The sequence below is a fragment of the Cibotium barometz genome, chromosome 8, assembly GCF_041138505.1.
Source record: "Cibotium barometz isolate CiBa-2024 chromosome 8, ASM4113850v1, whole genome shotgun sequence".
NCBI lineage: Eukaryota > Viridiplantae > Streptophyta > Polypodiopsida > Cyatheales > Cibotiaceae > Cibotium > Cibotium barometz.
Window position 1 is genome coordinate 50,880,018 of NC_141053.1, and position 13,972 is coordinate 50,893,989.

The following is a 13,972-nucleotide window of genomic DNA, read 5'->3' on the forward strand; positions in this document are numbered from 1 at the left end:
TAAAAGTCTTTACCTACTCTACTAAAATAATAATAATTTGCAAAGTTTGACCAAAAGATAAAAGGATAAAGGAAGTCCCCTTAGAGAAGGATGCACTCCATTTATGGCTCAATTATAATAAGACATTGTAAATGAACATGAATTTATTGCTTGTGCTAGAATTTGTTCAATGCTTTGCAAAGGCAAACATTTGAACAGTATGCTCCATCAGAGGCCTGATTACAATATCATATTTCAATATATGGACTTTTATTACATTAAAAAAAGGCCAAATTACTTGCATCCTCTACATTTGATTATATTACGGACAAACAAAATGAGCTCATGGGGGTGTATTACTTTCATGATGCCTCCTCTTGTTGCTTTGCTTAATTTTCACTCTATGCTTGCCTCTGTGCCTCAGCTTCAGCCTCCTCTCGTTTCTTTCTTTGAATTTCAAGTTGTTCTTGCCTCTTTGCCTCAGCATCAGCCTCCTGCTGTCGCTTCCACACCTCTGCCTTTTTCCTATTCTCTACTTCCAATTTCTCTTCTTCAAGCCATTTCTTCATCACATCATCTGAGAATTGGTTAGGTTTTTCTTCAAAGGCATTATCCCATGTATACTCTTGCCGATCTTCATTCTGTAGCCATAAAAACAACCAATTTCTTAAATCTTCTGTCAAAAAACTATACCTTTCCTTGGAAGGTTGATGGTACAATTCTGGGACTATTAACTAGGTTCCTCGCTCATTCTTAAACACCTTATAGTAGCTATCATCAATTATCAATGTATTTTTCTTGTTGTACAAAGGATGGAGACCCCAAAAGGTCTCAAGCTTTTTAAAGAAAACTTGTCTATTCTGCACAACCCATGTGGATTTTGAACAATTCTTTTGTGAGAGAACACCTACAAACTTGGGCTTTTGTTGTAGAAATACTGTGTCAATTATTCCAGAGAGCTTAGTTCTCCTACATGCGCTCCAAATAAAAACATAAAAGAATTGAATACACCAATCTAAGAACTCATGTGCATCCTTGTGACATAGGACATAACGATATTGGTTAATTGGGTATTTTACCAACTCGTTAAGGAGAATCTTTCTCATCATATTGGGTTTCGACAACATAGCACAACAAACCATTGAGGTTTAGAATAATAGCCCTCCTATCATCCTCTTTGCGTAGGGGTATGCATATTGGGTCTGACAAATACCATGTCAGTATGATAACCCCCTCAGAGGGATGCACAAAGAACAACCTTGCATCAATTTCCTGTAGACGGTCAAGACGGCGCTGAACCAACTGTCTTCGTACACTCTGGATTTTCTTGGACATGTGACATACTAATGCTTTGTGACAAAGAAGTCACCAATTAGAATCAATCACATGACCTGGAAAACAATGAGCATGCTTAATGATAAAGGTGGGAATGTGGGGGAAGGCATGTTACAACTACTCTTATGCAAAGAGAGATTTTAAACAATTACAAAACAAATGTGACTATGCACGCTAACATTAGACTAATAGTATATACTGTTCCAAAATGTTGACTTTAGTTGCATTACAAAATGACCCAAGATGCAAAGATCGATTTGATTCTAAAAAGACGCAACAAAATGTGCTAGTAGGTATCAGAATGTGGTGAAATTAGAATGCATTGATGTAGATCAACCATGTGGTTGAGCTAAAATGCACTATTCTAGCTCAACCATGTGGTAGGGCTAGAATATTTTTAAATCTAGTTCTACCATGTGATAGAGCTATATCAAAGTATTCTAGCTCGATCCCATGGCAAAATTAGAAATAATATTTGAAGTCTAGCTCTAGCACGTGGTAGAGCTGTATCAAAATATTTTAGCTAGACCCCATGGTAGAACTAGAATGGTTTGAAATCCAACTCAACCATGTGGTGATGTGGAAGAGCTAGAATGCATTAATCTAGCTCTACCATGTGGTAGAGCTAGAACGCTTTCAAGTCTAGCTCTACCATGTCGTGGAGCTAGAATGCTTTGAAGTCTAGCTCTACCATGAGGTGGAGCTAGAAGGCATTGATCTAGCTCTACCATAGTCCAAATATGTAGGAATTAAAATCATAAGACAAAGATCAAGCTTCCATACATTTTCAAATTAGGAGGCCCCTTATAGTAGAGTGCACTCCAACATTTATAAAATTATCTGAAGAGTAATACATTTGCCACTACTTTAAAAACAGGAAAAAATTTCTTGTCAATTCATGATTACAAAAAGATAAAATTCCTCCAAAAAAAATACAATCCTTGTGACAAATGGCTTCTTTAAGTGAATACTCCTTGGAACAATATCCTTGAAATAAATCTACAAGAAACCATCATAAATTAAGTTTCTTCATTGTGAATACAAAATTGTTGTATAAAATCATGTATTTGGTTATAATTATCATTTATGTTGGATAGTACCTTAGTTATTTCTATCCCGTTGGAGAAGATTGTACTCATTTAACACCTTGTTTATGAAAGCCCTTGCATTGGCTGCCTTCAACTGCGTTGTGGTAGAACCCAATTTTCTAGCTAGAGAAATCACTTGTGGTCCCCTCATGCTAGCAATACTAACTCGTTCTTTTGCCATAATTTCTATTATCTCTTCTCTTTTGTTTTCATATTGTCTCGCTAATACCTCTTGATTGTCAACAAACTTTTGTATAATCTCTGATAGTGGTAGCCTATCAGTGTAGATTATCTTCTGTGACCAATTTAAATTGCGCTTTCTCCAAAAATCTACCACACCTCTGTATTCATTTTCATTGAATACTAGAGGTTGTCTGTAGCGACGATTAGAGCCAATGATCTCATGCACATCTTCACTCTCATCAAGCTACAATAAGTAAGGGACCAGCTCATCAATGAGAATATTGTCTTCATCAAACTTTGTAGGATATATACAATTATTATCAGGAGAAGCACATCCCTTGTATGGAGAGTCATCAATAAGAACCGTTCTATGAGCATCACAATCAAAACATGAAGCGATTTTTGACAATGGCTTGAACATTGCCTGAACTGTTGGATTATCAGGTCTAGCTATTTTACCACTTTTATCCTTCTCGCAAGCCTCTTGAGCCCAAACTACAAAAAAAGGTAATATCTCTCCTGCTTTGTCTTGTAATATTCTCAATATTTGAAGAACATTACTCTCTGTCGCTGTTGAGACCAGATCCCAACATTAATATTTTTTAATAAAATCTTCAAGAATTGGATACATCCTGGCCTTAGTACAATATATTGTTTTGAATCCATTTGAATAGTTTCATGTATTAAAGATGGTTGTTGTTGACAACGTTTCAGTAGTAGACCATTCAGGTCCAACACAATTGTCAACACTGATTTCTTGCAGATAGCAATGTCGGTACTTCTTGGTACTTCTTCTTCGGGCTGGAAACTCTCACCCATTGCTTCATTTGTTGGAGATTTAGGTACCCCAATTTCATTGTCAGCATTTGTCTTTAAACCTTTTGGATGGACATCACTGAATGCGTGGGAGAAGCTCTCATCCACAGTTTGATTGTGGCATTCCGTAGCTAATTCACTTCCTGCTACTATCTTAATTTCGGGATCGAAAAGAAAAAAAAGTAGCATTGACTCAACAATCTTTCAAACTACAAGAATTTATAATTGTAACACTCACTCGTAACACATGTTTATTGGTGTAATCTAAAAGGAAATCATGTTTGGATACCAATTATCAATTCTACTTGCTCAGTCTAGAATTGGAGGGTTTAAAATAGATTTCCAAATACACCCATTATTCTAGCTCTACCATTTGGTAGAGCCAGTTTGCAAGGGAGCTGTTGTTGGAAGTAGGCCTTGAGATCCACCCTTGAGCTCCAAGAGTAGGTGGAGGTGAGAAACACAAAACCACTCAACTATATGGTAAAGCTAAAATTTTAGATGTTTTAAATTTTCCATATGGTAGAGCTAGAATTTATAAGTCTTCTTTACCACGTGGTTGAGTTGGGGATCAAGATAGCTTCTTTATGGGTGGAGCCAGTAGACTTCCATAGGTTCTAGGTCTAGACTGCAATGGGTTCTAGCTCATCGCACGTGACAAGAACCAAGGAGCTAGAATTGCATTTGAACTAGCTCTACCATGTGGTGGAGCTAGAAATGCATTGGCCTAGCTCTACCATATGGTAGAGCTAGACTTAAATGGATGCACTGCAAAAAATTGTCTTTGGGGGGTGCATTGGCCTAGCTCCACCACTTTGAAGAGGTAGCTAGACTTTAATGGATTCTTGGTCCACCACTTTGAAGAGGTAGCTAGCTCCACCAAATTGTAGACCTATTGAAATCTAGATCTACCACAGGGTAGGATTGAAGTAAATGAGAGGATCTCTAGCTCTATCATCTTAGATTTATAAGCTAGATTTTCAGAATCACCAGCTGGCCATTGTGCGACCACTAAGTAGGCTTTCCAAATTCACCAATTGGTTATGTAAAAAGTGAATTTGTTAATGAACATGTAAGGATCCATAACTTGGTGATTCTAGATTCCAAAGCCCAATTTGGAGAGAGCTACAAAAATAATAAAAGCATTGTATAAAATCAAAATAGCTAAATACTACTAAAAAATGAACCAAGGATATAACAAGTCAAAACATCACCAAATCAAAGTATTGAAGACACAAGGAAAGCCCATTAAGAAGTTACATACTGTCTTCAAAATCCAAAAAATCTCGAGCTGAACGAACTTCACCATGTCTCGATCTTTCCGTGGTATTCCTTCACCATCTCCCTTGCTGAAAAACACTAAGGATGTGAAGAACTCTATTGCACCAATGCATTGGTTGTCACGTCGAAAATGCAATGCCCCATTATACTGTTCCTTTGCTATGCCACTCAAATTTTTTAAAGCATTTTGCAACTGAATAAAATCTGTAATATTTAGAAAGGTAAGCAACACATATTGGGATGGCAAAGATCTACCAGCTGTTGTAATGATCATAATGCCGTTCAAAAGATTGCAAAATGATTCCACATCCCAATGCATATTTCTTCCCAAATCTTCAGTGTTATCCAGAACACATAACCCAATGGAAATTAGATTGTTGAGGTGGCGCTTCAAGTAGTAACTCCCGTCGAATGGAAGACTCACAACATAAATACACCAAGGAAGATCCAAGGACAAGGTTGAACTTTCTTTGCTAAGGCTGATATTCCACTCCACATATTGCCTTGCTTCTACTGGAAAATTAATCTTCTTTGATCCAACCTGTAGCTTTGACTTTATATACACATCACATAACTTCAAAAGAACTGAGTATACAACCTCATTGATGCTATAGGTGATAGTCAATTCTGACCAATCTTGACATTGTTTGTCCTTGTTCAGAGTGTTGAACTCTACAAGCAATGCATCTTGAATAATTTTATCTTGCTTGAGCTGCTTGATACGCTCTGGCATGTCAATTACATCTACATCCTTAGTACCCTTTGAAAGAACAATTTTTCCAGACCTGATTTTTTATTGTATTTGTTTGACTTCTTGTTCATCTAGCCCAGCAAGACATCTGAAAACTGTGGCAGTTGGTTTCTTGTTTTGCTTCTCCATGATTTCAAGCCAGCCTTTGAGAACTTCATCAGAGTAAACCACCATGTGAGACTGCTTTGAAATGAAGGATGCTCCCACCGTAATTCTAGCCATTCGCAAAAATTTCTGCAAAGAAATAAAAGAAAAAAAGATCAAAATCAAGTATTTTTTTCAAAACATATAATTATAAGAGAGCAAGGGATATGGACATACATCCCAGTCTACACAAGATGATGAGCCCTCTGTTACTCCAGATGCTAGCCTTGACGGAGAATTATTGAAGATCCATTGACTCCTCAAGTGCTACAAGACATCATAGTATGGTTGTTTGACATATAATGATTAGGCCTCTTCATTAGCTATAGCAGATATGGTCGTCGCAACTTGTGGCTCTGGATCTACAACAATTCGAGCCTTCCTTTTTTCATACGCTTGTATCAAGTCTTGAGCACGACAATCTTTTTCCATTTCTTGATACCGTAAGAATTTTACAGCATAGATGGAATGTTGGCCATCAATAATCCAATATGAATACTCAGTGAGTTTCTCCTCTGTTACCTCACTTAGTTTCATTGGAATTCCTTTCTTCTTGCCCCAGCATTCTTTACAGGCATCAAGTATGCACACGCTCCTAGCCTGTTTGCACTTGCACCAAAAAATAGCACGTATTCATCCACACGGTGAGGTTCTATTTGACGGGAGTTATAGTGATCAGGAGCTAGCCAGCATTGATCTACAAGGATCTCATACTCTTTGTGCTTGAATGGAAAATACTTAGAGTATTTTTCCATACCCCTTTTAGTGCCTTTTGCACCTCATTTTCCAAAACTTTGGGATCCACAAATCTTATTTTTGTTGAATTTTCCAAGCCTGTTTTCTCTACTGTAGATTTAAGAAGCTTCATCTACATCCATAATACCTGTACTGCTTTTTGCCTTTTTTTGAACTGGATTTTTAGAGGGCATTTTCTCTTTTTTTTGTTTGCCTTTCACACAATAAGTAATGGAAGCTTGCAGCTCTTCAAGAGTTATTTCTTGACTTGCACAATCTAACTTCCACCCTCGAGAGAACATAGTATCTTGTTTATCTCTTACTATTCATTCAATAATGAATGCCTTGGGATCTAGTTGATACTCATGGATGAACATGATGCTGTTGGATGGCATGCTTTGGGATGTGCTTGCAGCTTGAAAGCTTGTGGGTAGCATTGGATCTATCGATAAAGGCCGTCAAATACCCGGATCTAGCTGTGTACCATGCAGATCAACTCAAATCTGTGGCAAGCAACCCGGATATAGCTGTGTACCATGCAGATCAACAAAACCAATTACTCTAAGAAGAGACCTACTTCACATGATGAGAACCAAGGAGCTACAATTGCATCCGATCTAGCTCTACCATGTGGTGGAGCTAGAATGCATCGATCTAGCTATGTACCATGCAGATCAACAAAATCAATTACTCCAAGAAGAGATCTACTTCACATGACAAGAACCAATAAGCTAGAATTGCATTTGATCTAGCTCTACCACGTGGTAGAGCTGTATCCAACCTAGACCACATCGTATAGCTGTATCCAACCTAGACCACATCGTAGAGCTAGATTGCTTTGAGGTCTAGCTCTACCATGTGGTGGAGCTAGAATTGCATTTGAGGTCTAGCTCTACCATGTGGTAGAGCTAGAATGCATTGATCTAGCTGTGTACCATGTAAATCAACAAAACCAATTACTCCAAGAAGAGACCATGACGAGAACCAAGGAGATAAACAAGTGTGTTGAATGTCATTGGGATTCAACTTTGACGCACTGGAAGTGATTGCGATGCCCAAATCCATGCACGGAGTGATGTGGACATAGAGCAACTTCCCTAGCACAAGTCCGTGTGGTCCGTTCTCTGATGGGGTCCCAGATCCTCAACTTCTAACTGTCCGAATCCGGGTTCTCGAAAAAGATGCATGAGCGTGCCAAATGGCGGAAATTTCCAACTGTGGCCCAAACAGCACCGAAGAGGCATGAAATTCGAATCATGCATGGACAAATGTGTGGCAAGAAACCCGGATCTGCTGTGTACCATGCAGATCAACAAAACCAATTACTCTAAGAAAAGACCTACTTCACATGACGAAAACCAAGGAGCTACAATTGCATCCGATCTAGCTCTACCATGTGGTGGAGCTAGAATGCATCGATCTAGCTGTGTACCATGCAGATCAACAAAATCAATTACTCCAAGAAGAGATCTACTTCACATGACAAGAACCAAGAAGCTAGAATTGCATTTGATCTAGCTCTACCACGTGGTAGAGCTGTATCCAACCTAGACCACATCATGTACTAAATCCTCTACATCATGTACTAAATCCATCTGCTAGATCCATATTTCTTGAGATGAGGGCTTGGAGAGTGGATTCGTTTGGGTTATTATCAATGTTATTTCGTCATGGTGTGTTGCCTTCCGACCACTAGTATCACTTTCTCGTTCTCATATCACATTTTCTATACAGCAAAATTTCAAATAAAACCATATTATGAACTATGTTTCAGTATCTTATCATACATTGGGCTCTATGCATTGAGAGATATGTGCATGTGAGATCTCTATGCACTGAGAGTTCTATGCATTTGAGAGCTCTATGCATTGAGAGCAGTCTGTATGTGAGAGATCCATGCATTAAGCTCTTACATGTGAGAGATCTTATGTATTGAGCTCATGCATGTGATCACTCTAGGCATAATAATCTCTCACATGCATGAGCTCAATGCATGTGAACTCTATGTAGCTCTCATGCATGAGAGCGCTTACACTAATGAAAATGAGAGCTCTCATGCAAAAGAGCTCTTAATAAATGAGAGCTCTTATGGATAGAGAACTCACATGCATATAGAGATATCATGCAGCGCACGAGAGCTCGTACACTCAATGCAAATAAATGAAAATAAGAGATCTTATGCATAGAGATCTCTTGCAGCCATGAGATCTCTAATGCTCTTATAAAAAACTCCCATAGCACCCTTGTGGGTTGCAACATAAAAAAGAGAGCATTGGGTTTAAAGCTTACCACAACTCGGTAGGTGGTGAGGACCTAACACCAAAGCATGGTCAGGACGTGAGGTCAAGAGAATAACACAATAGAGAATTATTTACATACTTTTATTTACTCTGATGCATGTGTTATCGATTATGCATAGAGGGCTCTCATGCATATAGATCTAGGATATATCTACGCAAGGTGTGAGATCTCTCATGCATAGAGAGTTTTCATGCATTGTGAGAGATCTTACATAAAGCTCTCAAGCGTGGATCTCAGCCATGAGAGATCCATGCATATAGATCTCATAAATATAGAGCTATCATTGTGTGTGATTCATTGTGAGAGCTGCCATGCATATAGATCGCAAATCTCATGCATATAGATCAACTATTATCAAGTGCGAGTCATTGTGAGAGCTCCTATGCATAGAGGGCTGTCATGCATATATATCTCATGCATGACAGCTCTTATGCATATCGATGAGCTCTCATGCATATAGAGTTATCATACATGAGATCTTATGCATGGAGCTCTTTTGTATTCTAAGAGGTCTCATGCATGAGATCCCTCTTGCATTGTAAGAGCTCTCATGCATTAATAGCTCTCATATGCATAGATCTCTCATATCATGCACGAGAGCTATAGAGATCTTCGTCTTGCACTAGAGCTCTCATGCAAAGAGCTAGGTCTTACATTATGAGCTCTCATATATAGAGCTCCCATGCATAGAGCTTGGTCTTGCATTAGAGACCTCATTCATAGAGCTAGGTCTTACATTAAGATCTCAAAGATCTTACATTAAGATCTCAAAGACTCATACATAGAGCTCGCATGCACAGAGCTATATCTTGCATTATTATAAGAGTTCCCATGGATAGATCTCATGTATAGAGTGAAAGAGCTCTCATGCATAGAGCTAGGTCTTGCATTCAAAGCTCTCATACATAGATCTCACATGCATAGAGTTAGATCTTGCATTATTATGAGAGCTCTCTTACATACATCTCATGCTAGAGCTATATCTTGCATTATTATAAGAGCTCCCATGGATAGATCTCATGTATATAGTGAAAGAGCTCTCATGCATAGAGCTAAGTCTTGCATTAAGAGCTCTCATACATAGAGATCGCATGCATAGAGTTAGATCTTGCATTAAATATTATATTAAGAGCTCTCATACATAGAGCTATATCTTGCATTATTATAAGAGCTCCCATGGATAGATCTCATGTAAAAAGTGAAAGAGCTCTCATGCATAGAGCTAGGTCTTGCAATAGGAGCTACATCTTGCATTATTATGAGAGCTCTCTTGCATAGATCTCATGCTTAGAGTGTAAGAGCAGGAAAGTACAATTTCAAGCAAGGAGAGAGGGGAGAAGCAATGCTATGAAGAAGGTGGAGAGGGGTCTTTTGTGCATGCTCTAGGATAGAACCTTGAAAGGCCTAGTAGGTAAGAGTAGGTGATTTTTGACTCTTCAAGTCAAGATAGAGGTACGATACTAGATGGATGGTTTGTCATTTCAAGTCATCTTGCACTAGTTTAAGTCATTTCAACTCCAGCTCTACCATGTGGTAGAGCTAGAATGCATTTCTCTAGCTCTAGCTCTAGCTCTAGCATGTGGTAGAGCTAGAATGCATTTCTCTAGCTCTAGCATGTGGTAGAGCATTCAAATTATCCCGCCCAATTTTAAATTCAAATTTTCTCGCCCTTTTAAAATTTAAAATGGTCTTGGTCTTTTTCAAATTTTCCTTGACGTCCATGTTGCTTGTGTAATACAAACCTCTTTTCCCATCTTGTCATTGACAACTAGCACTTGGACATCACCGCATCCATTATCAAATTCAACGATACAACAAGGTACACATTTTTTTGTCTCATATTAAATCATTATCTATGATTAGATTTAAAGTTTTGCACATGTCAATTAAAATTCAGATTATACACATTGACATAGAGTAGAAAATAAAAGCATGCAAGAATTCAAAAAACTAGGAATGGTTGAAGAGAAAAAACCTGAATCTACCGATTTGGGTTGCACTTCTTAGCAAATTGAATGGTGATGTTGAAACTGATACGGCCCCGGGGGAGACTCTGAAGGTATTGAAGCTGATATACGGGCAGTAGTGAAAAGCTGGTGGAGAGTAAAAGCAGGAGATATTAGAGAGTAGAAGCAGTAGAAATCTACGCAACTCTGGTAAATACTGTAACAGCAACACCTACAGCCAAGGTAGGAACATCCGTCAAAGAATTTCTGACATGAAAGCTCCGGAGAGCATCGTGGAAGGCATCAAGGCGTCGATGAGAACAGCCCCCTCCACCATACATGAAAACCAGGTCCTGTTGTATTGTTGCGCATGGCTGTATTGAGGCTGTATTGTTGCACCTCTCACTACTGTTGCCACCTGTACTGTTCCTAGCTGTATTGTTGCGCCTCTCACGCTTGCTGTGCATATGCACCTCTCACTACTGTTGCTACCTATAAGCTAAGCTTGGCTAAGCTTAGCATTTACCTTGGCTGCCAGTGCACCTGAATCAAACAAAAAAAGATAGCGAGGAGCCCCATGACAAAATCAATTAGCCGCGTGCACGCCAGTGCGCCCACGTGCACGCAACGAACCTGAATTCTGGGGTGCTCTCTTCTCCCCTCTCAGATCTGGTCCCCAGAGCCGCGTGCACGAGGTGCGCGCTTGATTGTTGACAGTGGGAAAGGCCAGAGCAACCTGTGCCACAGAGAGCGGATAAGGAACTTGCGTTTTGCAGACGGGTTAAGGTCACCGTGGGCTAAGGCGTGCTTTAAAAATTAAAACTGATTAGGCTTATAAGATTGTTTATATAAATAGGCTTATAGATATATTTATATTTAAAGTTTATAATTAATAGATATATATAAATAGGCTTATACTATAGTAACTTAAACCCTGATTGGCTGGAGCAAACGATGGAGTGGATGAATATGATAAAATCTATTATAGGCTCAGAAACACAAGGGACTGAAGCACTTCCTCCTTGGCTAATTCTGGATGATGTGTATTATGATGTGGTATGCTTCTATGCTCCAAGTGATGAAGATCCAAGATATTGAATACTGAATCACTTATGCTTGAATGTGGAGATGGAAGATGAGATGCATAACAATGGTATTTATATGATCATGGGGCTGCTCGTCTGCTGGGATATATAAATAGGCTTATAGGTTTAATAGATTAACTATAGTAACTATAGGTTTGATTATATAAATAGACTTAAAGATATATATAAATTGGCTTATTAATAGGTTTAATAGGTTCACTATAGTAACTTAATTTAGTCTATTTATAGTTTATAATTATACTAAATATATCTTATTTATAAACTTTCTATAGCTATATAAATCAAACCTATTTATATATAAACCTATATACTTTAAAGTTTATAAATTATAACCTATAGTGACTTAAATTATGTACATTAACCTATATATTAACCTACAACTATAACTATATAACTTATAGTAACTTAAATTATATTAATATTTATAACTATATAGCTTATTATAGTAACTTGTAGTTAATAAAAGCTTATTTTAATGCTACTATATTATAGCTTATTTAATAAATATAACTGTAAGCTTATAAGTTTGATTATAGCTTTTATTATAGGTTAAAGTATATGTATAAATTCAAGGGGACTTTGGTACAAAGATAGGGCAAGGAAATGTATCCATACTAGTGGAGGAATGTTTGAAAGATGTGGTCCTGCCTTTTCCTACAATGGATACTTCATCTCTCCAAGACTCATTATGGAGTGCCGTTCGATGGCCAAAGATTTATTTGCAATCTACTATCATGAATGGCAACTTAATTTGATCAAACAAAAGCTATAGCGGAAATGAAGAAGGGGATCATTCTAATCCTCCAATTACAGATGCAATTCCTATAACATTGTCAAGCCCTGAATTTGAAACATTGATTCCTACCATAGATTGTTAGGTATCAAGGACTAGGGAAGATCAATTCACACACAAACCATGATTACATAAACACTTCTATTGCATTGAATGAGATACTAATAGTTTATATAGATTTTTAGGACTAATGGAGTCTGATCTTTTTTCTAGATCCTTGGTTCTCATCATGTGAAGTAGGTCTCTTCTTGGAGTAATTTGTTTTATTGATCTGCATTAGCTCCTCCACATGGTAGAGCTAGACCTCAAATAATTACAGCTGTACGATGTGGTCTAGGTAGAATACAGCTCTACCACGTGGTAGAGTAAGATCAAATGCAATTCTAGCTCCTTGGTTCTTGTTGACATGTGAAGTAGGTCTCTTCTTGGAGTAATTGGTTTTGTTGATCTGCATGGTACACAGTTAGATCGATGCATTCTAGCTCCACCACATGGTAGAGCTAGAACTTAAATGCAATTCTAGCTCCACCACATGGTAGAGCTAGACCTCAAAGTATTTGATCTAGCTCTACCACGTGGTAGAGCTGTACTATTCTACCTAAACCACATCGTAGAACTTTAAGGTCTAGCTCTACCATGTGGTGGAGTTAGAATGCATCAATCTAGCTGTACCATAAACCACGTTGTAGACCTAGAATGCCTAGAGGTCTAGCTCTACCATGTGGTGGAGCTAGAATATATTGTTAGAATGCATCAATCTAGCTGTACCATAAACCACGTTGTAGACCTAGAATGCCTAGAGGTCTAGCTCTACCATGTGGTGGAGCTAGAATATATTGAACTAGCTCTACCGCTCTACTATCTGGTAACTATATCATGTGGTGGAGCTATAATGCATCAATGTAACTATATCATGTAACGGAGCTAGAATTCATTGATCTAGCTCTACCATGTGGTAGAGCTATATCAAAATAATCTATCTAGACACCATGGTATCGCTAGAATGCTTTGAAGTCTAACTCCACCACATAGTAGAGATAGTCTTCAATGGATTCTATCTCTACCATATGATAGAGCTAGTTCTAGCTCGGCCACATGGTAGAGCTATACTTCATGGTAGAGTCTGATGTAGGTTCCAAACTAAAAAAAATTGCTTGCTAGATTTGATTACTAGTTTAACAAGTCCAACATGATTATGTGCAGGATGGATTTCCAATCTGGAGGGAGGGTCTACATGACGTTGAACAATGATTCTGTTGGTATTGGCTGCGTGTGTAGAATTGATCCTAATTTCACTTGTAGTGGAACAAAAATTGGTGAAGGAAATGTGTCATTACTTGTGGAGGAATGCTTGAAGGATCTGGAACTACCATTCCCTACAATGGATACCATTTATCTAAAAAATGGATTATGGAGTAATGTTCGTTGGCCAAAAATGCTTTTAAGGCCTTTCACAAGGGAGCTAGAATTTGGAGAGTGGAGTGAAAGATGCGGTGATGCAGATCAAGAAGAGC

General features: G+C 38.2%; 1 long non-coding RNA gene across 3 annotated transcripts; it reads right to left on the reverse strand.

Annotated features, from left to right (window-relative positions):
• Positions 1–218: 218 nt before the first annotated feature.
• On the reverse strand, positions 219–11,339 carry LOC147636375 (uncharacterized). 3 transcript variants are annotated; one of them, XR_015266399.1, is made up of 3 exons: positions 10,796–11,339; positions 10,589–10,706; positions 219–620 (listed from the first exon to the last, which is right to left on the reverse strand). It is a non-coding gene; the product is annotated as an uncharacterized LOC147636375 (long non-coding RNA). The 3 variants fall into 3 exon arrangements; XR_015266400.1 differs by lacking the exon at positions 219–620 and adding an exon at positions 2,140–2,313; XR_015266401.1 differs by lacking the exon at positions 219–620 and adding an exon at positions 5,073–5,667.
• Between the last annotated feature and the right edge of the window lie 2,633 nt (positions 11,340–13,972).